We start from the raw sequence: 14588 nt of genomic DNA on the forward strand, positions 1-14588 counted from the left end.
GTTATCAGCAAACTTACTAACCCACCCTTCCACTTCCTCATCCAAGTTATTTATAAAGGTCACAACGAGCAGAGGTCCCAGAACTGATCCCTGAAGAACACCATTGGTCCCTTTCAGTGATCTCGCTCCCTTAAACCTTTGTGCAAGAGAATTCCTGATATTCACTACACTCTGTTTGAAGAAAACATTCGCTGCATCTACACCATGACCTACTGATATGAACCAAAAATTAAACATGGGGGCTCAGGTAAGAGAGACTGGCCCTGAACTCAAGGCAGTATTAGACTGAGGATGACGTCAAGGCGTCTGAGCAAAATCGCACTTAATGAGATTCGATTGTGACCTCTCCACTGCTTGGAATCATTCACATGCACAAGGGAAGATGGTTATCACCAGCGGACATCAATCATCTCAGCCATGGGACACATTTGTAGGAGATCCTCGGAGTAGCTCCCTCAGCCCAGGCATCTCCACTTGGTCATTATAGAATCACAACAGTGTCGGAGGAGGCCATTCAGCCCATTGAGTCCAAACTGAGAAAGAGTGGGGATATTCACAGAAGTTTACATCATGTTCAAATCAAGTTTACATCAAGTTGTCACTACTCAGCTCTTGAAGTAGAGAGTGTCCATGTGCAACTAGAACTGGACACCATTCAAGATCATGCTGTTAAAGCCTGGGTAACATTCATGTAACAGCAATGGCAGACACTGCACATTTCCACAGTAAACGGAGGTGCTCATTCTGCACCACAATCTGGGTTCACAAGAATATGGGGAAGTTACTCAGCCAATCAAACTACTGGACAGGACGTGTGGTAGCTCATTCAGTCCCTCCTGCCTATTACACAGGAAAAGAAGGAATCTGCTAACTCCCACATGTCACTTACATGGGATCAGAAAGAGACCATTTCACACGCGGAGTCACTTACATTAGGAACAGGAAGACGTCATTCAGCTTCACAAGTCACTAATACAGGAACAGGAAGGTGTCAGAGATGCTGCAAAATCACAAACAAATGGAGCAGTGACTGAACAGGTGGACTGTTCCAACCTGGTCCACATGGCTAATTGCTCATACTACCTATGTGCTACTTTCACATGGTTTTCTGGTAGTAGGAATGAAGCCAATTTATTAACCATTTTCCAAGATGTCTTCCATCTTCAAGAAAGCAGACCCATGGTCTCTTTGGAGGTCAGAAGCTGGTGCAGAATTGTTAACTCTTTCAAAATGAAGGTATTGTGACTGCTGACAGGCTTGTGGACAAAGTGACATTCAGTACAGTGTCACACAGTAACTGTGCTTTCAAGTGCCCAGAGTTCATTCAGAGCCTGTACCTTTATGTCAATCGACATGAAGGCTCTGCAGAGGCATGTAAACTTTTGGGAATCAAACATCCAATGAATAGTGTGCAATTTTGATCCTATTCAGTTGTTTGGGATATAATGAGTGTCTGTCCGTAACCATCAAGTATCAACTTCTTATTCTCTCACAGAGCTACAGGTTAAACTCATATTTCCTGCACTCTCTCCTTCTGATAACATCATGCCAGGGTTTAGTCTGGTAAAACTCCTTTGGACTCTCTCAGTGACAAAGAGATCATTATTTATAAAACAGACCAAATCTATACGCAATGCACCAAATACTCTCTCAAAAAAACACTACCATTAGGAAAGATCTACCAACTGTGGAACTTCAATCATTTTGCATGAAGAGCCACATATTACTTACTTCCTGCAACGCAATAATTCTGTTACTGACGTATGACCAAAGTAATCCAGGTCGTTTTAAACAACAACACTTCCCAATCTCTCACCATTGAAAAAAAAATGTGAATGAAGATATTTGTTCACATCTGATTCAGTTTTTAAAGCTCGTGAAAAGCTATTGCGCAAACACTGATAATTCTGATACCCAACAAACCTTCAGTCCAGAGAAAAATCCCACTCCCTTCATTGTCTCCAACATCCAATTTTTATACCATGTGGTATATATTTCACATCTACATACCCATGGAATTTAACTTACCCCACTCAACTGTATTCAACATTGTCAAACATCAACTGAAAAAATAAATACTCCATTCCTATTGGTTCTCAATTTTCAATGTCACAGCGGACAATCTCCATAATTTCCAGCAAGTTAATCAAAGATAATTTCCCTTTCCAGAATCTAAGCCGACTCTATCAAATCAGATCACTATTCTCCAAGTGTCTAGGTCTCAAATCCATTACAAAAGGTTACAATGTCTTTTTCTCACAGCTGATACAGAGCTGTTTAGTTTTCTGTTTTTCCTCTCAGTTCTGTTGTAAATATTTACGTTTACAATAGCTGCTTTCCAGTCTGCAGGATCCTTTCCAGAATATAACAAGCTTTGAAGAATAATCAGTAGTTCGTTCACGAGCTTTTACGATATATTTTAATGATATAGAAGATGGTATTAGTAATAACATTAGCAAATTTGCTGATGATATTAAGCAGGGTGGCAGGGTGAACGGTAAGGAGGATGTGTGGAGATTACAGGGTGACCTGGTGAGTGGTCAGATGCATGGCAGATGCAGTTTAATGTGGATAAATGCATGGTTATCTACTTTGGTGGCAAGAACAGGAAGGCAGAAGGAATCAATTTAGGTAAAGGGGCAGTACAAAGAGATCTGGGTGTTCTTCTACACCAATCAATGAAGGTAAGCTTGCATGTACAGCAGGTGGTGAGGAAGGCGAATAGCATACTGGTATTCATAACAAGAGGGATTGAGTATAGAAGCAGAGAGTTTCCTCTGCAGCTGTACATGGCCCTGGTGAGACCACACCTGGAGTATTGTGTGCAGTTCTGGACTCCAAATTTGAGGAAAGACATTCTGGCTATTGAGGGAGTGCAGCATAGGTTCACGAGGTCAATTTCTGGAATGGCGGGACTACCTTACGCAGAATGACTCGTGCAACTGGGCATGTATACCCTTGAGTTTAGAAGACTGAAAGGGGATCTGTTTGAGACATATAAGATTATTAAAGGATTAGACACTCTGGAGGCAGGAAACATGTTTCTGCTGATGGGTGAGTGCCGAACCAGAGGACACAGCTTAAAAATACAGGGTAGACAATTTAGGACAGAGATGAGGCGAAACTTCTTCACCCAGAGAGTGGTGGCTGTGTGGAATGCTCTGCCCCAGAGGACAGTGGAGGCCCAGTCTCTGGATCCATTTAAGAAAGAATGGATAGAGCTCTCAAGGATAGTGGAATCAAGGGAGATAAGGCAGGAACAGGGTACTGATTAAGGATGATCAGCCATGATCATATTGAATGGTAGTACAGGCTCGTAGTGCAGAATGGCCTACTCCTGCACCTATTGTCTATTGTCTATTGAGCTCTAATACCACCTCCTGAATACTCTGGGATGCAGCTCATCAGATTCAGCAACTTATGAAACTTCAATTCAATTAGATTTTCAAAAAACATAGTTTTCAATAATTCTAATTTCCTGCAGTTTATTATTTTTACCAGTCCCCCTGTTCCCTATTTCTGGAAGTTAGTTTCTGCACCTTCCCCTGTGGAGATGGAACCAATGTATTCTTCTCAACAGGCAGATGGTTTCTGACAGCTCTTGGTACATCGGAAGATACATTACGCACTCCTGCCTGGAAAGTTCCAGAATTGTAACAGTTCACTTCATGGTGAGAGTCAGCACCCTGGTGCGAAGCTGCAGGTTATACTGAATGAGGGGACACAGCTCAGTGACCACCTCATTTTTGAAGCAAACTGGTTTTGCACTTTACACTTGGAATGGGTCCGTCTTAGACAAATGTTCCTGGAAATCCAAGGGAGGAATGTGCAGTGCCCAGCCCCACCCTGTTTACAGAGCTTCCCTTCTGTGGAGTCTCAGCTCCATTTGTTTCCCATGCACCCAGACACTGTAAATTCACTGTCCAGAGTGGGTTCACCAGAGCATCGGGTCTTCCTGAATGAACGCAGCAGCTGACGATGCAAACCCGAGAATCCAATCCAAAAAACTCCACTGAATTTCTAATGACAGCAGCAAGTCAATTCCCCCAACCCATTCAGGGTTGTAAATGCCTCCCTCTCCTCAGTTTCTCTTCCTAGCTAAGAAAGCTGTTACGTCACCACACAGTCTCACGATACCAGTTCATCTGTCTACAGAAGCAGTTGACAATGTAACATTAGGTTTCTCTGTATCTGAGCAACTTGACGTGCAGCACCAGTATTGCTAATGGAGTTGATCACCCCACTCAGAGAAGAGAGATAGAAGGAAAATAACTAACTTTAAACAGGGACATCCCGAAATGACATGATATTCAGGAATATCTGAAGGCGAAATGTTAGAATAACTTCCCATTCTATTTTCCTTTCAGTTCATCATCAGCAATCCTTCTGTTTGTTTTGCCTTTCTCTTGCTCTGTCTCTCTTTTTCTGAACGTTTCTCAATTCATTCAACACAAACCTCCCACTCACCCTTCTAACCATTCCTGATATAAATAATATTATTTCCCAGTTACATTAAGTTTTGATAGGATCACTGCAATCGTAACATTATCTGTGTTTCTCCCGACAGAGAGACATGGCTACTGAGATTCTCCAACACTTCTAGATGCTGCAGAATTTTATGTCAAAGCATCAATATCCATTTGTTTATTTCATTTTTAATGTTGTTGTTTCTCAGGATGCCAGTATTACTGGTAAGGGCAGCATTTGTTATCCATCACTAATTGCTATTGACTGTGAGGCCATTTGTCAAGAAAATATGGAGCCAACCACAACGATGTGGGTCTGAATTCACACTTAGTCCAGACTGGGCAAAAATCTTAAGGTTCTTTACCAAATGTTATCAGCAAAATGAGGAAAAAGAAATCTGGTGGTTTATAGTTGCCATGAGTGAATTTAGGTTTCATTCCAATTTTTGTCATTCGAATTTCGGTTCTGTCACCAGCTTTTAGAGTCATAGCCTGTGCCTCTGAAGTTCACAGTCAGTGATATTCTTACTCTGATACAGTGTCCCTCGTGTAAAGTAACTGTAGAGACAAGAAAAAGTCTGTGGTCAAAATATTTGTAATGGGGAAGGAAGGTCAGAAGAGCATTGATGCCATAAAGTCTTAAGTTAACAAAGGGGTAGATGACAAGCCCATTCAGCAACAGCACTGAGACAGAAGTGGAGACTGGGGATATTATAGAGGTGGAATTTGACCGTTTTACTGACAGAGAGAATCCAGAATGGTAAAAGAGTTTAGAGTAAAACGGGACTCAAAGTTCTAATCAGTCTAGTTCCTTCTTATATATTCATAAAGATTTTGGAATGCATGAAAAGGAAGTGGAGTTTATGACTGAAAGTTTATATTTGCTAAATATAAATAACCGAACTAACAATAACCTTCACCATCATTTATACAATTGACAGAGGTAGGCTTACCAGGAACACCAACGATAGCGAGGATGAGGTAGTAACCTGCCTGCATAATCACCAGTACGGCTTCTATCTGCAACTATAACCATGCCCAATCCAGAGAAAACCAGTAAAGACCAAAGGATAAACTCCTGTCTATTGTTGGAACATTCCAGTCTAACGTTCTCAGATTCTGATCCATTGTTGGAACATTCCAGTCTAATGTTCTCAGATTCTGATCCATTGTTGGAACATTCCAGTCTAATGTTCTCAGATTCTGATCCATTGTTGGAACATTCCAGTCTAATGTTCTCAGATTTTGATCCATTGTTGGAATATTCCAGTCTAATGTTATTAGATTCTGATCCATTGTTAGAACATTCCAGTCTAATGCTCTCAGATTCTGATCCATTGTTGGAACATTGCAGTCTAATGTTCTCAGATTCTGATCCATTGTTGGAATATTCCATCTAATGTTCTCAGATTCTGATCTCTCCCTCTCTCTGCATCTGCTGATCCCAATCTTGTTGAGTTTGACTCCGGCCCAAATACTATAGCATAACAAGTTGAAAGAAGGCCATAATTATGGAAGAGGGAAAGTCTCCAGTGACCCAGTTAGATCCAGGAAGACTGATATTAATAACAGTCACTGAACAATCAGCTTCAGTTAACCCATTTCATGACAACCCTGACAGACCCCAACAATACTTGGACTGGATGGAATGTTGACATCGCTGACTGTTGGGTGAATGGTACATCTCTAATTTTGAGGTGAGGGAGGGAGATGATGATTTCTCTCAAAAGCTCAATAATTGTACTTTGTTTTGGCCGGGTAGGAATTTCTGGGGCACCTAACGTCGTCTGTGTCTGATCATCAGGCCTGTGCATCCTTTCGGTTTGTTTATTTATGTTTAACTTTGACATTTATTTGACCATCATTTAACGGCTTAAGTGGAGTTAGGCATTTTGAGAGGCTTCGACAGTGCCATATATGGTGTAGATACAGTCCATTCCTTGTGGTCCTTGCAGCCGTGGCCTGGTCCTGTGGAGTGATGGTCATTTTCTCCCAGAACCAGGATTCTTAGTTTTCCCTCTCGCCGCTATTCTGGGGTTCTCAGCAGGGTTGGATAGGCAGTAAATCTCTCCCGGCTGCTACACACTCTCTCTCTGAGATTTCTCTTTTGATTGTTTTTTGATGTTCTTTCCGCCTGGGTTGGAGAACTGTATGTGAGACAATCTATTTCTTGGACTTGTTTTAAGACAAATATGTGTTTCTGGGATGTTACCATATTGGTTGGTGAAAAATGTGTTTCTGGAAAAGCGCAGCAGGTCAGGCAGCATCCAAGAAGCAGGAGAATTGACGTTTCAGGCATAAGCCCTTCTCTCTGAAGAAGGGCTTATGCCAGAAACGTCGATTCTCCTGCTCCTTGGATGCTACCTGACCTGCTGCGCTTTTCCAGCAACAAGTATTTCAGCTCTGATCTCCAGCATCTGCAGTCATCACTTCTTCCCCCCTGTTACCATATTGGATCAGTTACTGTTAGTTAAATAACTTATTATTCTGTTTAGAGTTCCAAAAGAATTAAGTTATTCCAAGATTCTCTTATGTTCGTTATATTTTGTGTACTGTGCTTGAATAGATTGTGTTTTGCTTAATGTTATATAATTTGACCAATTAAATTGTAGCTGAAACACAGCACCTGACATTTACCTTTACAATAAGAAAACATTCGGGTCAAGACTACATTCTCCATGTACTTTGAGGGGATCTGCTGTGCTCCATAACAGAGAGACAGATGTTCGCGTTTTGCTTGGGCAATTACTTAATGGACAACATATTGCAGAAATGTTGGGTTTGACAGCAGAATTGGCCCAGCTAGAGGAGTGATATTTATGTCAGGATTTATATCGGATACTCATTCCTCGTCACAGATCCAGCCCGGACACATATAAGGCAAGATGAGATATCTGTTGATCATGAAATACTGCGTAGACCAGTATACTGCTAGGTTACAGCTCCACAATCCATCCAGGATCGAACAATGTTCAGAGCTTACCAAGTGAGCACTGGTGCCATTTTTAAAAGGCCAATGGGCACAGGTTTGACCTTTCTCAGTTCAGAGCTGCTCTGCACAATTTCCCCCGAGCATGGCATTTAACGGGCAATTACACCACGATTTGTTGACAGGGACACGGTGGTCCTGGTGGAGAAGAGGTACAGAAGACGACCATTCTATTCCCAGAGCAGGCAACACCACCAGACAAACCGAGCATGGTCTGAGCTCCCCACCCAGCTCAGTGCAGTATCTGTGTCTGAAGAAATTTCCAGCAATAAAGGACAAACATCAATAACATAACGATAAGGGTCACCATATTCTCACTGCTCCCTCACACTCACTGTATATCTCTTATAGCACCTACTGCCGAACAAGGCTCACACTCCACCACTCTCACTACTGCATGCAGCACCCACTCACCCTCTCACCTATGCAGTACCCCTACATGGTGATAAATTCTTCTGGAAAATACTGCAACTAGAATTCTCTGGAGAATGTCGTTTTTTACAATGTTCCAGATAGTTTCCCAAATAATTCCCAGGTTCAGACAAATCTTTGTCCCCCAGTTTGCAACACATCAGTAGAAGGAGATTTCTTTTAATCCCTCATGATGAAAGTAAATCACGAGACCATTCATCCTCTCAAAAATACTGCATCATTCAGACGAACATAGTATCTAAACACTTGAAGACTCACTCCATTCTTGAAGACGGGCGCCACATTGGAGGTTCGCCAGTTTCACTGGAACATTCCTGTAATACAGAGAATTATGGAATATTTCGCACAGTGCCCCCAGTCACTTTGCAACCACTTTTAAAAGTCCAGCTATGAATTACTGATGACTTGTCTACCCTTTTTCTTACCTGTTTGTTCAAAAAAGCCTTTTGTTAGAGACAGTTCAAGAACTTTCATCTGACTACGGATTTGTTTATATTATTGAATTACTTTGTGGCTCCGTATGTGGCTGAACACATCATCAGCTGAGAGTGATGCCATTCTCCCAGTTTCTCTGGCTCTGTCATTTCTGTTTGGGGATGCCACATTCCAGTGGGAAGCTTCCTACATGACCACCTTTTCTCTCAAATAAGAAATCCTCTCACTCTGATGGACTGACCCTTGAGCTGTGACTGCCCCATCTCCCTCACTTCTGCCCTCATACCTTCCCCTCTTTCCCAGAACAATGATAGATCTCCCCTTGCCCTCAATTCCTACTGCACTAGAATCCACTTTCACAGAATCATCCTCCGCTACTTCCACCACCTCCAGTCGAACAGCAACTTCAACACATCTTCCCCTCCCGTTCACTGTCAGCATTTCACAGTAATGATCCCCTTTCTGACACCCTCAATCACCTTGACCACTTCCCTCACTCCCTCATGGCACCTTCCCATGCAATTGCAGAAGCTGCAAAACTTGCCCATTCACCTGTTCCCTCCTCACTGTCTAAGGCCCCAAACACACCTCCCAGGTGAAGCAACATTTCACTTGTACACTTTCAATCCAGTCTCCTGTCATTGCTGCTCAACATGCAGTCTACTTTACACTTGGGAGACCAGAGACTGCTTTGAGGAACACTTCCACTTTGTAGGAATAACCCTGATGTTGTGATTTCTCCCCATTTCAATAAATACCTTGCCCTCAAGTTAATGAGAATTCTTTGAAGAGGTAACAAGCAGTTTAGATCAAGGAGACACAATGGAGTTAACAATGTAGACAACCGGTATGCCTCTAATACGGTACCGCACAGGAGGTTGCAGAGTAAGATAAAGACCCATGGTGTTCGCGGCCAAGTACTAACATGGATAAAAGTATGGCTATCTGGCGGGAGGCACAGTGGGGATAAAATGGTCCTTCTCAGGATGGCAGCTGGTGACTAGTAATGTTCCACAAGGGTCAGTGTTTGGAGCACAACATTTCACTTTGTAGGTTAATGATTTGGACGGCATTGCTGAGGGCATTCTGGCGACTTTTGCAGATGATTCAAAGATAGGTGGATGGGCAGGTAGTATTGAGGAGGCAGGGAGCCTGCAGGAAGATTTAGATAGTTTAGGAGAATGGGAAAAGGAGTAGTAGATGGAGAGTGTGGGGTCATGTATTATGGTATGAAGAATAGAGGCATGGACTATTTACTAAATGGGAAGAAAATTCAGAAATCTGAATTCAAAGAGACAAGTCCAGGATTCGCTGAAAATAAACTTGTAGGTTGAGTCATTAGTTCAGAAGGCAAATACGATGTTATCATTCATCTCGAGAGGACTACAATGTAAAGGTGGGGATTTTGAGGCTTTCTCAGGCTCTGGACAGACCACATTTCCAGGATTTACACTTCCTGATGAAGTGCTCGAAACTTCGATTTTCGTGAACTTCGGATGCTGCCTGACCAGCTGTGCTTTTCCATTAACACACACCCATGTCTGTGAGTATCTAAATGTGGGTGCAGTTCTGACAGTCTCTGTGGTGCTTAAAATGACACAATCTCTCCCGCAGCTGGCCTCTGCATCCAACTGCAGTGACAGTGGCAGAGTGTGATAACATACGATGATTCAGTCTGGGTGGGAGAGAGGGCAGCAGCTCATAGCACCATCAACACACACACACACACATGCAGACACAGACACAATGCTGGTAGTTGTAGGGTTGCAAATATACTTGGGACTGTCAGAATGGAAATGCTCACCTCTGAGTGAACCATTTTGTCCGGAGATGAGAATAATTTATTTCTCATTCTATGTCTTGCAATGCTTAAAAAATGAGAGAAAGTATTGAAAAATCCTGACAAAGGCCTAGCAGAAATATCGCTCAATATTGATGAAACTGGTCTGTGTGTTCAAAGACACCATTCGAAAAACTAAACAGCAATGCAGTTTCAGAGATCGACAGTAAAGGATTTGTTATCTTATCAGAGAGTTAAAAAAAACTCTGCCACTGATGCAGTGGTGCGGGAAGGCCAGCAGAGGGTAGAATAGTATGAATCTAATCATAAAACTCATTGGTTCTCACTGCTGCCTCACCGCGCCAGGTACCCAGGTTCAATTTCACCCTCGGGAACTGACTGTGGAGTTTGCCCATTATCCCTGTGTCTGCATGGGTTTTCTCTGGGTGCTCCAGCTTCCTCCCAAAGTCCAAAGATGTGCAGGTTAGGTGAATTGGCCAAGCGAAATTGCCCATAGTGCCCGGGGGTGTGTAGATTAGGGACATTAGTCATGCATAAAAGTAGGATAGTAGGGGATGGGTCTGCGTGTGTTACTCTTCGAAGGATCAGTGTCGATGTGTTGGGCCGAAGGGCCTGCTTCCACACTGTAGGGATTCCATGAACTCCATGAACAACAGGGACAGACAGAGGGGGAGGAGGAAGGAGACTGATTCCAATTTCAATGTATTTTCTTCAAAAACATTGCATGAAGATGCAGACAGAGGTGCACACAAACGTAGATACTGACACTAACATACATAACACATGCACACAGAGATACGCACATGGATAATAATAAGGGATCAATAGTCAGTCGAAGACAGGATAATGGGGTTGATAAACATTTCAGCCGTGATCAAATGCCATGGCAGAGTAGATGGGCTGAATGGCCTAATTATGCTCCAGTGTCTTATGCTGTTATGATCTTGTGGTGCCTGGGATTGTCTTCCCACAAGTTCAGTGGAGACCCAAATTGGTAAGTATGTGATTTAGGAGAGTTAATGGGAATATGAGTAAGTTTGGGGGATTGAATGGTCAATATTTGTTCCTAATTATAATCTCCTTGTATCTCAAAAGAGTGGTGATTGGTTTGAGGATAGCACATTTTGAGAATAAGCACCTTCCCATTTCAGACTGAGACAGGGATGCTCCTTTCTCTTTAGGGTTGTGTGATCTGTGGTGTTCTCATGCCAAAGTAGCAATGAAGACTGGGTTACTGAAAACACTCAAGGTTGATTTCCATAGGTCTTTGATGAACAAGAGAATCCAAGTTTAGTGGAACAGACTGGAGAGGGATATTTAGTTACAATCACATCAGCAATGCACATTCTGAACGGTGCAGCAGGCTCGAGGGGCTGAATGGCCAGCTGCTGCTCCTAACCCATGTGTTGTTCTCTGAAGCACTCAGTAATATTACAGAGATAAAGAAAGTTCCCACTCATCCAGTCAGCATCGTTATAATGAGACCATTCTGCCCTCTAAGGATTTATGCAGGAAGAGATTGATGTCATTCAGCCTGCTAAGTACATCATACAATGAGCTAAACCCGGACTTCAAGCCCACCACAGCAGACGGTGGAACTTGAATTCAATAAAACATTTGGAATTAGCAATCTAATGAAATATTGATGGTTGTCAAAACTAAAAAGCTCTGGCTCACTAGTGTCCTTCAGAGAAGGAAATTTGCTATCTTCACTGGTCTGACTTACATGCGATTCCAGGCCATCAGCAACGATAGACTCTCAAATGCCCTTTGCAATGGCCAAGCCAGCTATTCAGGCATAATACTACAAGTTCTCAAAGAAGTGAAACCAGACAGACCTGAGTACTTGTAGCCGATAGTATGTCTAAGTGCATGGGTTTAGAAAGGCAGTTCCCCAACACCTTCTCAAGAGCAACTCGGAAAGAGAAATAAATGCTGCCCTATTAATGAAGGAAAGATGTCCACACTCAGGAAGGAGAGGTGGAGAGGATAGAACTCACGTGAAACATGGACTTGGAAACATACCTACATGTCATGATACACAGGTATATGCGAAAAGGTGAAAATTCATGAAAATAATCTCACATTTTAATTCCATCGCAGCTGATTATCAATAATCCATTTTTAATCCCTCTATTTCTCCATATACTCCAATCATTCCACCAACACACATTACACAATTTCCCAGGTGCTTTCAGATCTGATACATGGTGAGTGGATTTCAAATGCTAACTCTGTTTTTCTCTCGATAGAGGCTGCCAAAACTACTCTGTTTCCCTAGCACTCGGCTTCTTTTTTGTTTCTGATCACCAGTAAATTATTTTGTTTGATTTAACTTTTTTTTTATTTTGTGGGACATTGGCCCATCGAATCCACACTAACCCGTCTGCACAGCATTTCACCCAGAACCACCTCATATCCAACTTCTGCATTTGCATTTGTTAACCCGTTTTCTAGCTTATACAAGCATTTTCCATAGCTAACACACCTAGCTGCACATGGTGGGTACTTTATCATGACCATTTCACTGGATATGTTTGGACTGTGGAAGGAACCTGAAGGAAACACGAGCAGACCCGTGGAGAATGTCAAAACTCAATACAAACAGTGTAAACTGTGTTCCTGTTACTGTGAGACAGCTGTGTTCATCACTGAGATACCGTGCTGCCCTCCCTCTCCGGCCCCCCCTCCCCCCAAACTGGGTCCCTGGTACTGTGAGACATCCGTGCTAAACACTGAGACACCATGCCCCCTCCCCCTCCCTCCCCACAAACCGGGCCACTGGTACTGTGAAACAGCCGTTCTAAACACTGAGACACCACGGCGGCCTCCCCCTCTCCACCAAACCGGATCCCTGGTACTGTGAAACAACCATGCTAACCACTGACACACCATACCCCCCTCCCGCCTCCTCCCCCAAAACGGAGTCACTGTGCTTGGGAATACTGGGGAAAATGTAAATTAGAAATACAAACAGTAAACAGTGACAAAACACCACAGATGAGTCAGGATCTGGAGGTAGAAACAGAGGCAGCATATTGAGTCTGATATGATCCTCTTCTGAAAAAACTCATATTGGACTCAAGAAGTTAATTATGTTTTCTCTCTTCTCAGAACCTGCACAGTGGTTAGCACTGCTGCCTCACAGCGCCGGAGACCCGGGTTCAATTCCCGCCTCAGGCGACTGACTGTGTGGAGTTTGCACGTTCTCCCCGTGTCTGCATGGGTTTCCTCCGGGTGCTCCGGTTTCCTCCCACAGTCCAAAGATGTGCAGGTCAGGTGAATTGGCCATGCTAAATTGCCCGTAGTGTTAGGTAAGGGGTAGATGTAGATGTAGGGGTATGGGTGGGTTACGCTTCGGCAGGGCGGTGTGGACTTGTTGGGCCGAAGGGCCTGTTTCCACACTGTAAGTAATCTAATCTAATCTAATCTAATATTTGTATTGACAAAGAGGCTGTCATCCTGCGAGCTGTTCATCACAATGTGGCGGTTTGTTTAATACTCTATCCATCACCAGTAATATTTACTCCAAGTTAAACTGCCACATGAGATGTACTGCTGGTACTCCCTCTCAACAGCCACTTGGATGGACCAACGTCAACTGGACTGGAAATTCTCAAGGGCAATTAATGCTGCTCTAGCTGCATTAAAATCCCAAATGAACTAAAAAGACAACCTGATTTTCTAATAATTATTAAACAATGAGGACATTTTATTGATCTGATGGGTTTGACGCTGTCATTGAAATTGTGTGATCTATTTCTGTGAAATCATTTCGTGCATATATTGAAAGAACAAAACAGCTCAGTACACAGATACACGGTAACGCAGCGTTTAAACGCAAAATGCGAGGGAATAGTAGGCTATAGGTCCTCAGGTAACTGGGAATAACGGAGATTGGTGGTTTCTGGCTGATGTATTTGTTTTGGGCTGGAGGGTCGGTTTGTATGCTGTATGACTGTCACTTTAATTGTTGGAAACAGAAAATGTGGTCTCACTACTTCCATAGCTTGTGAGCGTCAAATAGGGAGGAATACAATCTCCAAGGACACACAGGATTTGAAGCTATATCATTCTCCCTTCACTATCAAATTGTTTAGAATCCTATTTCTCCCTTTGTAACATCCCTGTTAGTGTTCCTGTACCACAAGAACCCATTGGGTTTATCACCATATTCTGATCAGAAATTAAACACAGGCAACAGAATGTTGGCCCTGCTAATGTGCTAATGAAACGCACCTCACAAGAACATCTGAAAGGAATCTGCATTGTTAAAGTTCTCCATTCGACCCAATCTGTTTACTAAAGCAGTTTCAAGGCAAGCTTTCCCTTTGTCCTATGCTCCTGACGTCTCTACAACATCATGAATCTTTCCTGAGTGCTTTTGAGTACCGTTTAAAAGTCACATATGGAAAGCTGTGCCCAATAATCTGAAAAGAAAAATCTTCATGTTCATGAGAAACGT

The sequence above is a fragment of the Chiloscyllium punctatum genome, chromosome 17, assembly GCF_047496795.1.
Source record: "Chiloscyllium punctatum isolate Juve2018m chromosome 17, sChiPun1.3, whole genome shotgun sequence".
Lineage (NCBI taxonomy): Eukaryota > Metazoa > Chordata > Chondrichthyes > Orectolobiformes > Hemiscylliidae > Chiloscyllium > Chiloscyllium punctatum.